The 15,363-nt window shown below is 36.5% G+C and overlaps 1 protein-coding gene and 1 long non-coding RNA gene across 3 annotated transcripts in view; one reads left to right on the top strand and one right to left on the bottom strand.

The window, feature by feature from the left end:
- LOC118185731 (uncharacterized) overlaps positions 1-15,363 on the top strand; it is a 228,531-nt gene that overhangs the window by 125,897 nt on the left and 87,271 nt on the right. The gene's annotated exons all lie outside the window — the stretch shown is intronic.
- LOC118197587 (somatostatin receptor type 2-like) overlaps positions 1-15,363 on the bottom strand; it is a 378,592-nt gene that overhangs the window by 300,693 nt on the left and 62,536 nt on the right. The window contains exon 2 of one of the 2 annotated variants that reach the window (XM_085815400.1): positions 2,690-2,800. The exons of the other annotated variant lie outside the window; for it this stretch is intronic. The gene's annotated coding sequence lies outside the window, so the exon portion shown is untranslated. The remainder of the gene's footprint in view (positions 1-2,689; positions 2,801-15,363) is intronic. 2 annotated transcript variants of the gene reach the window in all.

Here is a 15,363-nt window from a genome sequence, read left to right as displayed (position 1 = left end):
AAAGTTATATAAAGTAAGAAATAATTATAATTAAGGTTTTTATAAATGGTATGTAAAGTAAGAAAAATTTTAAGTCTAATTAATTTCCTTTGCTTAATTTGAAATTGGAATTTTTACATATGGACTGACTTTGTATACTTCTTTAAAGGACTGCACCTGCGTCGAGGAGGATTTCAAAAATTTGGGTGAACTGTTGTAAGTAAATAATTTAGAATGTTCCTCACGCAGTATTGAATGACCAGAAACGCAGATATTTTTCAAGGGGAGGAAGTTTAATTGAGTCTGATCTACCTCCTCTTGATAACGTTGAATAAAATTTAATTTCCATTACTTTTTCTAATTTTTGTGGTTTTTGCATTTCACATTTCTTTACTTTTTCTGAATTTTGTTATAGGGACTTCTGAAATTTTACTAGCTTTGAATTTCACTTCTTTTGGGTCTTTGTAGACTTTTCCAAATTTTCTAACTTTTCCTCTATAGTGCAGCAGCATATTGCGCGAAAATTTTGTTTTAAAATAAAAACTTGTGATATATTACAGCATCAGAAGTTTTTATTTTACACAATACATATTTTACACAATATATATATATATAATGTGTAAAGAAATTAGTATTGAAAGCATTAAAATTCCTTGGAACAGCCGAATCAGAAACTTTTTAGTGGTTAATCTATTTGTTTCTTTGATTTGTTGCAAATTATATAAATTTTGTATAGGATTTAAATTTCTTAAAATATAAAAACACATGAGAAATCGAGTATATTTAATTTTTTTTTTTTAAAGTTCAGCGAACGCATCCCTCCATCTTCTTTTAAGGAATCGTAGCAGACGGCTCAAAATCCTTGCGGAATATATGACATTCTGGTGTATCTATAATATTTCTTGTATGAGTAACTTAATATCCATCTATTAAATTAAGCGCGTACTGAACGTACATATTAAAAAACGTGAAATTGTTGTTCAGAAAGGAATGCATAAATATGCACTGTTCACAGCTACTGGTTGGGAAATTACACTTTTCATTTGTCTTTCATGAAAATTATAAAATAGAAAAGCTTTGGCAAACTAAATTTATATGTGGATTTGTAACCATTCTATTTAAAGTATTCACGTAGCTCAAAAAGTCATATTTAACTTTAAAACACTTTGATTCCTGTCAGTCTCAATTTTCTATCAATAAAGAGCAACAGAGGTTTGGTTCGTAATTTTTGGGAAGAAACTTCTAGCTAGATTTACTTTCGTATTGCCACCATATTTACTTTCGCGAATGAAAAAAATAATTTTAATAAAAATATCTGGAAGCTTTAGATTTTATATTGCACCCAAAGGGGCGTTTCTTAACGTTTTGTGGCTTTTTCTTATTTATTAAATATCATGTTCTTCGCACTTAAGCCATAAAATTCAAAAGCAACATCGCAAAATAATTTTAAAAGAACATATCTTTAGAATTTGCGACACACACTCACCCCCGCTAAAGATAATTATTTTTTTGGCACAGTGTTGCCATTGCTCGATTTGAAATCGTTGAGTTTCTTAACCAAAAACTCATTTTTAACCAAAACCAAAAGGTTTTACAAAATATGAAATAGATGATAAAACAAATTCCAAATTCGGGCTTCCAGATGCCCATATTCGGATGGAGACGCATGTTATTCAAACTTTGATGGCTCTCGTACCTTTTTTTTTTATCACAATGCGAGAAACATACATACAGTTATGCAGATTCTTCATTATTTAATTTCTTTAAATATAATAGAAGGCGATAATATTTGGTGGCAACAATTTGAAAAGTGATTCAGACTTTTAAAGTTGTGGATTTGCGTCATGCCAAAACGGAATTAATAGCCCTTCTAGATTAAATAATAATAATAAAATCTGAAGTGGTTCAGATTTTAACTTACTCCCAAGAGGGCTATTTTAAATTGTAATATGTTTTATCAGCAGAGATTATCATTAGAAAAAGCACATTCATTTCATAGGAGATTAGATGAATATACATTTTGCTTAGCATGGGAAAGCTTTATACGTTTGGAAAACTGGAAAAGCATAAAAGTATACAACGTAAATCTATAAAAAACATTCAATAATTTTATTTAGCTATATCATGAATTGAATTTATTTCTATTTACCAAAATCAGATTTAAAAGTTAAAAAAAATATTCTAAAAAACTACATCTATTGCTTTTAAACAACTTAATTTATTCATCAGTAGAAAATAAATGAAATTTGAAATGGGAAGTGAATCAAGTCATGAAACCCAAACAACACAAAATCGCGTTTCGAAACTCATAAGTTTTTGGGCTAAAAATACGATTTGATCTTCAAAACTAGTTCTGCATGTTGACTTATGCAAATATTTATTTTGCTACCTTTTTCATTTAAGGTGTGTGAAGCATTTTTTTTTTTTTTTTTTTTTTTTATCAAGTTTACCTTTTCCACTATTTGTTCAAAGAATGGAACGTCGCTTTAATGTATGCAAAACTATCTTATATTTGGGCCATTCAGGTATTTATATTTTCTGTTGACAGACTTTTAATAGGTTTCTCACCCTAAATTTTTAATTCACATGAAATATTTCTAGTTTAAGGTGGAAAATGTTAAAGGAAAAAAAAAGCATTGCTTATTTGTTTTCTGAACAACACTTCAGGTAATAATATCATTAGAGACTAAGAATATAAAAGAAATATTACTTTATTCTTTGTTAACGACGGGAAATTTTCAATATATTTTCAAAATTCCATTCACAGTGAATTTCACTTTCAGCTTCAATATAAAATGTTCTTGCGTCGTATTCTGTCAATCTAAAAAAGGAATAATAAATTAACTAAATTAAATTTATGTATTTGCTTTTTAATTATATTTCATACCAATAACATTAAAATAAAATTAATTTTTTCTGCCATCAGAGTAAAATTCACTCGAAGAAATTTGCATTTTCTCCCATCAATTTAAGCAATGATGAAAAATATATTCTAAAGACTCATTAAAGTTTTAAAGTTCATTTTTATCTGTAGAAGAAATTTTACTCAGTGTTATCTCATTCGAATAATTAAAGAGATGGAATATTCTCTTCTAACGTATTTTCACCCAATTATTGGAATGTAGCTAGATAAGCATTATTTTTAAAATTTTTTCGTAAGATTTGGAAGGACTTCAGTTTATGTTTTGAAAACTTTAACTAATGATTTCAAAACAAGAAGATTCGCACCGTTTTATGTTTCTTTAATTACACATCGTGATTTGAACGTAGTATGAAATTCTTTGAAAACACATTTCATGAACAATACTTGATTAAAATATTTTCAAAAATATATAAGCATGCATTGTTGTCTTTCGTTTTCTTGCATATTTTGAAAGCATTATTAAGAAATTAGACGTCAGAAGATGCAAATTTGTGTACTCAAATTCACTGTAATTTTCAGTTAGACAGAGCGTATTGGTCGAAGTTTGTTAATAGTGCAGACGTTGAAAAAAGAAAAAAAAGAAGAAGAAGAAAGAAAGACAATTTGAAAGAATTCAGATTTTAACGTCCAACCAGAAGATTTCTTTCTCGCTGAGCATCAGAATTTTCCATTCTGCTCTTGGACTATCCGAGATTCGAGCAGTGAAACTTCAGCTACCCGATGAATGTGCTATAACATTCCGAATACTTGTACGGGGAAGAATACGATAATTCTATACATTCTCCTTCAATTCAAAGGCAACGGGACAGGGACACGAGAGCATATCGATGAAGAAATATGTGACGGAAGACGACTCGTCATTTCCTAAATTTAACCACCTGCGTCTCGTACCTCTTACCGTCGCCTTTTAAATGCAGGGGAGATGCTAGGAATTGTACCATTTTTCTATGCTTAAAAATATTTAGAACAATCAGCTGCTAATATACTATTAAGGTTTTGCAAGTAAAAAACACAAATCTTCACTCATTCCATCATTAGAATTCTACACGATAACCAGCTAATTGGATGTGAACTTGCACAGCAATAGCACGCACGGAACGATTTAGCAGTCCTTCCCAACTGTTGCTACAAAAGGAATAATAATAAAACATAAATAGGGGAAACAGTCCGAAGCAACACTATGCAGCATGCCATTGTTTTTCGAGCCACGTTGTGAAGACGTTATTTCAAAATGTGAAATTGGCCTCTAAATCTAAATATAAAGTTTTGATAAATGAATTGTTTGATGCTAATAGTGTTTTTTATGGAACTATCAGTAAACATGTGTGCTTAAAATGGATAAAAATAAGAAATGAGCAACGCATTACACACAAAAAAATTGCTTGTATAGAAGCGAACTTCTGGAATAATATAACATGAATTATGCATTTCTCGAATTAATCTCGAATTCTTTTAGAAACGAATGAATTAGTAGGTGGAGAAAATAAAAGTAAGAAAATGCGTATATTTTTTATGGGAACAATGATGTCAAGAATAAGATTTTCAATCAAGGGAAAAGATTTCATAAAGTAGCAGAAGGAATAAGAAGGAAGGGATTTTCTTTTCTTGTCAGATGAATGCAAAAATCAAAGGTAAGGGAATTTTTCAACAAAGAAAATTGGGAGCGGAGCATTTGTAGTGTCTAAAATATACGCACTTTTGTTTTGCGCATAACAAGTAGCTGAACCCCAAACTGTCTCTTCTGACTGACTGTTCCTTTCTCCTGGAATCTATAGTTTTTTGTTTGGTTCAATATGCCACAACGCACATTTTCATTTCTAGCCAATTTTTGTTTCAAATCTTTTTTTCCCTTATCGTTTTTGTTTAGTTATTAAATTCTATCTCCTTTTATCCAAATTTCAAATCATTGCTATGTTTTCCTAATTTGGAATAATTCATTGAGAATAAGGAGAAAAAGCATGATAATATAATGAATGCAAGATAAATAAGTGGAAGAATATCAATTTTCTATTTCCTGAAAATGTGCAAAATAGATGTACACAATTTTCAATTCAGTTTTAAATAAACACTTTTGAAAAATATTAATGACAAATTTAAGAGAAAAATATTCACTCAGCCTTGGCATAAATTTTAAATATAAGTAAATTAATTGCAATGCATGTTCGTTATATTTGTGTATCAATTGCACCCAAAATAAACAATCACATACTAAATAATTTAAATTATAATCTGTATTCGTATATTGCAGTATTTTTAGTAGTGTTGCAAAGATTCTTATTGTTACTTTTATTGTGGGGGGTAGAAGTTTCAGTTTGAATTACATTAATATGTGCCAGATTCTAGGATCAGATTTACTGAATTTCTGTTGCAAACGTCAAAAAAGATAAATGTTAAAATAAAAGCTAAATTTTCAGCATTCATTAGCATTATAGTTTTGTATATCAGTATTCATTAGTTTAGGATTATTATTAGTATTCATTAGTTATTGAATCAATATTAGATTCATTAGTATTTCAGAAGTGTTAGATGCTCATGCCTTTGATTTTGGACTTGGGACTCGAGAAATCTGTAATAGAATATATTATTTATTTTAATGCGGTGAAAACTTTTTGGTTTCAAACTTTAAGTCTTTCACACGCTGTTTTTTTCCTTAAATATATAGACTGATAAACACTATTTGGTACTTCTCCGTGATGCATCTACCACGTATTTTCTCACCTATGAAAGAGAAACCAAACACTATAACAGCGCCAACGTTTCATGTGTGTGCATGTATGTTTTTAATTGTAAACACACACGCATACACACACAGTAGAAACTGTGGACAACTAAAATCCCGCTGAAATGCGTGCAAGTGCATAACGGAAAATTATCCAATATTTTAATATAAATAAATTACGCTATTTTAAATGCAATTTTCTGATGCTAGAGTTATCCCCTCAGAAAAACAACTACTATATAAGTGATGTCGGTGGTGGAAGTAATGGTACAAAACCCGTGAAAAGTTTATAATACGCTAAAAGTATGATCTAAGCTCAGCGACTGTCAACCGCTGGTACGCATACCACTGGTGGTAAGCAAGAGAAAAATATGTGGTTGGCAAAGAAACCAAGTATTTTTAACAATCAAATTTTAAAATTAAATATCCTGCCATCCTGCTTAATTTTTCTCAACAGTTGTTAATTTATGCGATCTGAGCTTTGTTCAATTATGAGTTATATTTGGGACGTTTAGCATATTTAGCTGATATTTTTGGAAAGTTAAATGAATTAAATTTAGGCTTACAGAGACAAAGCGTTGATTTGTTTCCCATTAGAGATAAAATAAATACAATGATCTAACTGAAAAGGAAAGATTTGAATATATCGGAAAGACAATTAAAGAATGTGGGGTGAACAACGTATATACTGTACTGAGACAGACGAAGCCTAACAGCGCCGCTGAAACAGTGAGCAGAAACATTATGGAAGAAAGACAAGGAAAAAAGAAAATCACAGCAGAACCATCAACTGAAAGACAAAGGAAGCTGTCTTACCCCCAAGAATATAATGGATATCCTAACTAAGTCAGAACCTAAGATAGCACAAGAAAATAGATTCCAATCCTTAGAAAACGCTAACGAAGATACAGCCATAGGTGGGACATCCAGCAGGAGTCGTCCCCGACCGATTTGTATTCAAACAACATGCCATTGATTGGCTGAAAACTAATGAACTTTTTCAAGTCTGTATTGAAGAATTTGAAGCTTAAATGAAGTAAAAATCCATTTTCGTTTATGATAAAAGTATTGTGGAATGATTTAAGTATCCCGTTTCGTACGTTCCAGCTTGTTACCGACAAACCCATTTAAGTGATATTGAAGAATTTACCTGATACAGTAACAGAAGAAGCACTATTCTACGATCTTGAAAGACGAAAGTTCCCCATCCAGAAAGTAAAGCAATTCACAAGAAGCAAGAGCAATAATTACGAAAAACTCCCAATAATTTCTACTGGATTTGAAGAAAAATTCAATTGGCTACTCTATACACAACTTAAACAACATGTTTAGTGTAAACGTTATAACCAAAAAAATTACGCCGAAAAATCGACCTGTTCAGTGTTACAGATGCCAAGAGTATGGATACTCAGAGCACTTATGTATAAACCCAGAGAGATGTTGCAAGTGCGGAAAACATGACAGAAGCAACCAATATTCCCTAACTCCTGAAGAAAAACCAGCATGTATATTCTGTAAGGAAGCTCATGTAAGTAACTATCGCGGATGTATTGTTTACAAAAAGAAATTTGAGCAGAAAACAATTCCTTCAAAACCTGAAATTCCTCTTCCTACAATAAACGAATTTCCACAATTTACTTAAAGTAATGCTGAAGTTAAACAGAAAGTCTCCCCCAAACTCTCTACAACGAGAAATTAAAGACAAAGATCAAGCCTTCCCCAGATGAAATCAACGAAGTCATACCTTGTCTAAAGGACGAGAAAATTAATCACTTTCTCAGAAGCATTATACCCCATATTGAGAGGACACGTGCAGCGAAATCCACAGCCGAGAAGTTTGCAGCTGGTTTCAGTGCAGCCATGACTGTGATGAAATTTACAGAAAGTGAGGATTAAATTTTACTCAAGCAGAAGCATATTACTTAAGGACTCTTTGGAATAAATTTAATTATCTTTTTATATCTTTAAAGTGATGCAGAGGGCTCAGCTCAGCCGTGCAGTTACTGACTTCAATAATTCAAGATCAGGTGTTTGATCCCCGATTGGACTTTTACTAATTTACTGTTCATGCATGGTATTTTTAGTTTTCTAAACTCCTGCCTCGTGTTTGTACCATTGACTTACCTGTTCCCGACCATCAAACTACTGACTTCGGTCATGAGCGGTTTTTTCGCTTGCGGGCGTTGGGAGCATATGAGCACCTTCTTTTCTTCACAGACGCAAAAGGCCTTTGGCAAACTTAAATTGATGTGTTATGTAGTAAAACTCTTATGTAGTTGTGTATCAGAATGGCAATGATATGATCCTAATTTATAGTCATGCAGATTTCTTTGCTCCTGAAAAAGAGGGACCTGTACCTGTTTGGCCTCGAAATGGATTGAGATATTGTCATAAATCTGCGCCAAACTCAAGGTTGTTGTGTTACTAATTTTATGTTTCACTTGGCGTGTTTCTCTTCTGATTTCATCAAAAACTGTACTATCATCTGTAGCTCGTTTTTACAGTTGATAGTAAAATATACTGATATTTATAGTTATATTTCACCAAATATATCCAAGGAGTCGAGAGAAGTAGCAAGCGTTTTTTATCGCTCCGCCTTAAAGCCGTGTATATGCAGATATAGCGTGTGACAATAGTCAAAAATAGTATCATCGCAAAGAGCATGCTCTATAGTACATGTTGATTAGCGATTTTGACCGTGTGACGCTTATGAAAATTATTAAGGAATATTAAAGTATCTCCATTTACGTGCATTGTGTAAAGCAAGGAGCTACAACTTCCCTAGCAGCGGCACTGCCGTTCGATAGGTCCGAGCTACCACCCGTGAACTTTGACCTTCGCAGAGCAGCAGTGCAACCTTCCCCGCCTCCCCCCTGCAAAGGGAACTTATGGAGCTGCAATAAGGAGAGATAACAAATGGAAGTGTGTGTTTATTTTCAAAGTCATATCTCCGCTGCTAATTACTTTAGCGCCTCCAAGCTAATTTTCCCATAAACAGCATATCGAGTGGAACCAAAGTTTCTAAAATCGAAGAAATTCGGACTGTTAGTTCGAAAACTCCAAGTCTAGCTTTTTATACAGTTTCGTTCAAACTTTTTACACAGCGAAGGACGCCACCAACTCAAAATTCAAATTTGACGAAATAGTAAGTTAATTGGTTTTAGTGATTTAAGCAAATTTTTCAATGACAAGCAATTATTTTTCAACGCTTCTAAATATACGTTTACATCTGTGCGGGAAGAGTGTTCTAGTCTGAATTTTGCAAGCCGATCTATACATACAACTAATAAACTTCAGTTAAATTAGTGACTACATCTGTGTGTACAGCGTTATAGAGTGAATTTAGGCCATCCCGTGTTCCGCTACTAGATAATACCCAGTCAATTCGGGTAATTACATTAGTGTCTGTGTTTTCAGTGTTAACATTTGTATCTGCGTGTTTTATCTGTGGATTCTTATGAAGAGAAGAATAGATGTATATTATCATAAGGTAGGATTTTAAAATTGTTTATTGCATTGGAGCATTTTTGAGTTTTCATCTTGCATGCGACAGTTTACTATCTCTCTGCTAAAATCTACAGTGTCGCAAATTTTGCAATAACTCCGCAACGTACGTTCAGTGGTCTCGTCCGTCTTGTATTATTGTACCTTTATTATTCTACATTACATAGTCATTTTAATTCTCAAACATTGTGCTTATCGAATATTATAATTTTAATTATTGTATTCTTTGAATATTCCTAGTATATGTTGCACTTATCATAATTTAAACATATTAATTCTCAAATTTTGTGCTTATCGGTCATCGTAATTTTAATTTCAGTGTTATTTGAATATGCCTAGTATACGCTGAAACCATCATAATTTAAACATTTCAATTCTCAAACATTGTGCCTATCGGATATTATAATTTTAATTTCTGTATTATTTAAATATTCCTAGCATATGTTGCCCATCATAATTTTAACATACTCGTGTAAATAACACGAGTTGAGTACGTGTTGAGTGTAAATTGTGTATCTCAGTTCTCCGTAGTTTTCTCTCATTTCATTGTACTTTGTATAATTGAATTAATTCTTTATTTTGATATTTTTTTGGTATTGGGTTATCTTATATGTAGCTGTTTAATAATTTATTAACGCTGTGCATTTCCCCTATGTTTTGTTCTGAGCTATTAGCTCATAATTATTATGCAATTTTTTTAATAGTATTTAGTGTGTTCAGTTAAGTTACTTCCAACTGTTTAATTCTTAGATTACCTGTATATGCTTATTTAAAGGGGCTGGCGGTCGAGGCTCTGTACCCTACTGAGAGGATCTCTCAGTGCGACGGTGCATATAATTCTACGCAATTACCATCCTAGTGCTGAGTTATACCTACTTGTATTATATTACTTGCTGAGTTAAACCTACTTGTATTGTTTATGCAAGATAATTTCTAGTCACACTAGAATGAGCTCGCAAACTCCAAAATCCCAAGCAAACTCAGATGGTCCTATGATTAATGTGAACGCTTCCCCTCCAGCTGAGACGCGTACCACTACTATCAATTCACCAGCTTCCAGAATCGAGACCATCAATCATCTTAGCGACCAGCTACATTCATTTTTAATGCAAACAAGAGACAGCCGCAAATTCAGCGTGAGCGAGAAAAAACTGCTTGGTTCATTAATTACCTCTATCCGCAATACTTTTGCAGCACAAGAAGTGTACCGTGCAAGTCTGCAAGGAAAAATTCAGCTGCTGCAACAGCAACTCAGCGCGAATGATAATCGTTCTTTAACAGTTCCGGCCACACCAGAAGACCTTCCAGAACAGACGGAAACAGAAGAAACCCCATTTACCGAAGTCAAAAAGAGAAAAAGAAAAGCACGAACTGCGCAACTTAACAAACAGTTATCAGACCACGTCCTCCTATTAAAAGCAGAAGAAACAGATAGAACTCCAGAACAAGTCAGAACACAACTGACTACTGAACTTAGCGCCAGGGAACTGGGCATTACTGTTGAAGAAGTGCGGCCACACGCTCTAACGAACTTTTAATTAGGTGCAGCCACAGACAAAATATAGAAACACTCAGGAAAGCGATTGAGGAAAAGCCCTCACTCTCAGCAGCAGTCACGCTCAGAGAGCCCTCTTTCAGAAAGTCCACAATAATCGTCTTTGGTACCCCCACATCCGCAACAGCAGACGACATACGTGAAGCTTTTGCGAGCCTGGTGCCCTCAGCAAGTGAAGAACAAATACATCCAAGAAATCCTATTCGCACAACTATCGGCCTCACCTGGATCGTCGACCTACAGCAGAATCTGTACGAGGATATTAAGGACCTTAGAAGAATTCTTATAGGATTCAGCTCTTGTGTTTTCAGAAAATACTTTCAAGTTGCAAGGTGTTTTAATTGTCAGCGGCTGGGACACTTGAGTCATTCTTGTAAAGCAGCGTTGGCCTGTGTAAACTGTGGACAAGCTCATAGCCAGGATAACTGCAAAGCAAAGACTCCACACTGCGTCAATTGCGCAACTCACAATAAATCCAAAGGCACTAGCTTCGATACCACACACCCGTCTAGTGCAAGACAATGTCAAGCCTACAAGGCAGAACTGTTCAGAATGAAATCAACGGTGCAGTGGTAGATGAACAGCAGGCTATTGCATATCCAAGAACAGTACATGATTTTGCAGTTCTTCAAAGCAACTTGCAACGCAGCCAAGCCGCAACTGTCCATGCAGCCCAGGTTATTCTAGAAAACAATGTAGATCTAGCCGCACTACAAGAGTTTCATTCCATTAACAACAGGATCACAGGATTCAGCAACTTCAAAACTTACCATTCAGTAGGCAATCAAGCAGCCATCGCCTACAATGGTCCACTCACGCCCCTGCTAATGCATAAAGGAGATTACACAGTTACTGTACAACTGGAAGGGCCTTATGGTCAGATTGCCATCACCAGCGTGTATTTTCCTCCTTCGCACGACATTGTCACTGCACTCCAGGAGCTGGAACAAGTCATGATGATTCCGACTAGGAATAAGATAATCGCTGGGGACTTTAACGCTGCTAGCCCTCTATGGGGTGCGCCAGAGGAAAACAGGCGTGCTTGCCCTGTCCTTGACTTCATCACTTCTCATAACCTTGCAGTCGTCAACCCCACCGACAGCCCTCCTACATAGTGGACTACCAGGGATCAGGGGTGGCCTGATATCACTTTAGCCACCACTGGTATTCTTAATAATATTCACAATTGGAAGGTTAGCGAAACTCCCTCGTTCAGTGACCATCGCTACATTGAGTTCAGAATAGATTCGGAGCACCAATTTATAACAAAGAACAGATGGAAAACGAAGTATATAAACCTGAACAAATTTAAAGATGCACTTTCAACCCATATTGAAAGTCTCGTGGCACAATGTAATAATTGCAACAGTAGTAAAGACATCGACGCCATGCATGAAGATCTTATGCAAACACTGCTCTCAGTGTGCGAAAAAGTCTTGAAAAGGAAACATTACGCAGCCCCGAAATGCACTCCTTGGTGGAGCACCACGCTGACTGCTGAACGCAGCAAAGTCCGTGCCCTAAGGCGCAAAATGCAAGCATGCAAAGATCCCTTAGAAAGAGAGACACACTCGCTAATTTTTCGAAAGCACAGAGCTGCTTACAAAAGACAGATTGCAAAAGCGAAGTTTTCATCCTGGAAAGAGTACTGTACCAACACTGCGAATAAGTTCGGAACTGTCTTCCGTATTGCACATGACAAGATGTTTACACCTACTAATCTTACTGCCACAATAAGCCACGGAGCAGCAACTAGCACAGAAGTAGTTGCGCACATTCTGGACAATATCTTTAGACCTGATAACGCAGACACAGATAATCCCGCACAAAGAAATATCAGAGCCAGCGTTGAGCAATATTACAATACCAAGAAAACAGATTTTGAACCACTGCCTAACGCCAAAGAAATAAGCGACATTGTTAAAGCGTTAAACACCAATAAAGCACCAGGTCCTGATGGGATAGATAATGGCATTCTGCAAGCCATTAACAGTATGCATCCGGAGTTACTGCATGCCTACATCACTGCGTGTTGGCGCAACAGATATTTCCCAGCCGGCACGAAACTTGGTGAGGTGGTGCTCTTCCTCAAAGCGAAAAAAGACCCTAATGTACCAACGTCTTACCGGCCTATTTGCCTTCTTCCTGCCTTGGGTAAAGTACTAGAAAGAGTCGTCCTTCAAAGACTTAAACACTATATCCTGTCTGGACAAAGCATAAATGACAAACAATACGGCTTCATTCCTGGCAGATCTGTGGATTACGCGCTGCAGCACCTACGAAAATTAATAGCAAATAACAGAATAAATAACCAACATAGTCTCATTATCTCTGTGGATATACAGGGCGCTTTCGACTCGTTGTGGTGGCCCGATGTACTGAAGAGATTACAGGACATGGGTAGCCCTAAGATTCTCTTTGACCTTATTTACAGCTACCTAAGTGATCGCCGCTTACAAGCCACTACGGACGCAGGAGTGCACTCACGTTCCATCAATAGAGGCTGTCCTCAAGGATCCTGTCTGGGTCCACTGCTCTGGAATCTTGTAGCGGACACAGCGCTGACTCTCTTTAACACAGATCCTCACACGGAAATACTGGCTTATGCCGATGACTTTTTGCTGGTAACCAAAGGGCACGGCCGCAACGCATATGAGACTAGGGCACAACAAGCAATGGACAAGATGGCCAAATGGGCCAATGACCATAAGTTAACTATTGCCAACTCAAAAACCCAAGGTATGCTTATCTGTCCAGGTAAGTGCCATCGAAGAACCCCGTGCATCAACCTTCATGGGAAAAATATTAAAATAGTCAGAAACTTGAGGTACCTTGGAGTTATAATTGACGACACATTGACTTGGATGCCACATTTAAAGGAGGTCAAGGCACGACTTCACAGGATATTTCATTCCATGCTCAGAACAGCAGCACCAACATGGGGAGTTTCTTTGAGGATGCTTAAGACGTGGTACTCTGTAGTTGCTGAACGTATTGCACTATATGGAGCCTCCATGCGGGGCATAACGATCACTACTAAAATGGAGAATCTGCTACGCTCAGCACAAAGACCATTCCTCCTGAGCATTACCCGAGGATATAAAACCTCGCCCACTAATGCTCTAAACGTGATTTCAGGATTACCGCCTCTGCATCTCTTAGCTCATCGCGAGAGTGCAATAGTGCGAGTGCTCCGACTCAAAGAGACAATAAGTTTATGGGATAGGACTTATGTTTATACTGACTATGAGCAAAGCATTCCCGAGCCACCTTGCCACCCGGCCGAATTCAATATCTCGATTAACTGCAGGTCACCAACGTGGTTCAACGCCGCTGCAATCTACACCGATGGTTCCAAAGGAGAATGTGGCACCGGTAGCGGATACTGTGTTCTACTTGGGAACCAGATCTTAAAGACCTGGGAAAGAAAGCTTAAGCACCACAACTCAGTTTTTCAGGCTGAACTGATTGCATTAAAAGCTTCACTTGTCTACGCACTGGAAAATAACTATTCCAGTATATATTCAGACTCAGCCTCTAGCCTCCAGGCAATCCAAGGCAAATGTAGTAAAAATCCACTCGTCAGGGCCATACAAAAACTCTTACTAAGAACACCTAAATACTATAGGCCTGAACTCCAGTGGGTACCTGCCCACACTGGAATACTGGGTAATGAAATTGCAGATGCAATAGCCAAAAGAGCAGCAACTGACCCCCACGTTCGCACACTTGACGTGGCTCTCCCGGGTTCGTTCTTAGAAGCTGAGCTCGAGAGAGAGAATTACTTAAACGTTGGCAACATCTGTGGGAGACAGAAACCACCGACAGAAGAGTTTACAGATTTTTTCCAAAAGTCTGCCGGCTTCTAAAATCTGGCTCGTCTCACTTCACTCAGTATCTAACAGGACATGGTCCCTTCATGACTTACCTGCATCGCTTCAGACGACGCGAAAACGAGCATTGCTCATGCGGGATGGTAGGAGATCCGGACCACTATCTGTTCGCTTGCAGAGAGACCGCTAAATATCATCTTAGGCAACCAGTAGCAAACCACATCCATGCATGGGCCGAAGCTACTTCAAAAATCGCAATGCATTGAAACGCATATGCGATTGCATAAACATTGCACGCATAATCTCAGACAGGCTGGAGTAATTCTCAGCCACCATCCTCGTCACCAGCACAGCCCCTGTATGCTCTGTACCTGTAGCGAACTAATTTTATCTTAAGTTAGCTTATTCGGCTTTTCTTATTCCCTGTATATATTTATCTTCTTGAACTGTAAACCTTGAATTATGAACCTTGAACTATGTATTTTGCCTTATTTTATGTATTGTTTCCACTGTTTTGCCTTTTTTTATTTTATGCATTGTTTTACTTTCTAGTTTTTTACTTCTTATTACTTTTAGTATTTGTAACCACCTATCCATTACTCTGTAAATATGTAACTGGAATTGTTCTTCACGCCCGCAATGCACCCTTCTTCCATCATGCACTATCGTCTTCGTCCAGCATTTGTTTGCACTGCCCCCAGCAGTCGTCTTGAGCACAATATGTATTTATAAGTGTGTCTTTTGTTCAAGTTATTTCCGTCAGCGGGGCTACCTGGCCGATATGCTAACTACCCAGTGGACCGGCTGCCTCGCTGTCGGTGGAAAGAAAGAAAGTTATATTTCACCATCA

Source organism: Stegodyphus dumicola, chromosome 4, assembly GCF_044657685.1.
Source record: "Stegodyphus dumicola isolate Sdum_Otavi_A_Nest chromosome 4, ASM4465768v1".
Classification (NCBI taxonomy): domain Eukaryota; kingdom Metazoa; phylum Arthropoda; class Arachnida; order Araneae; family Eresidae; genus Stegodyphus; species Stegodyphus dumicola.
Note: the sequence above shows the minus strand (reverse complement) of the source record. Positions and strands in the feature narration are given on the sequence as shown.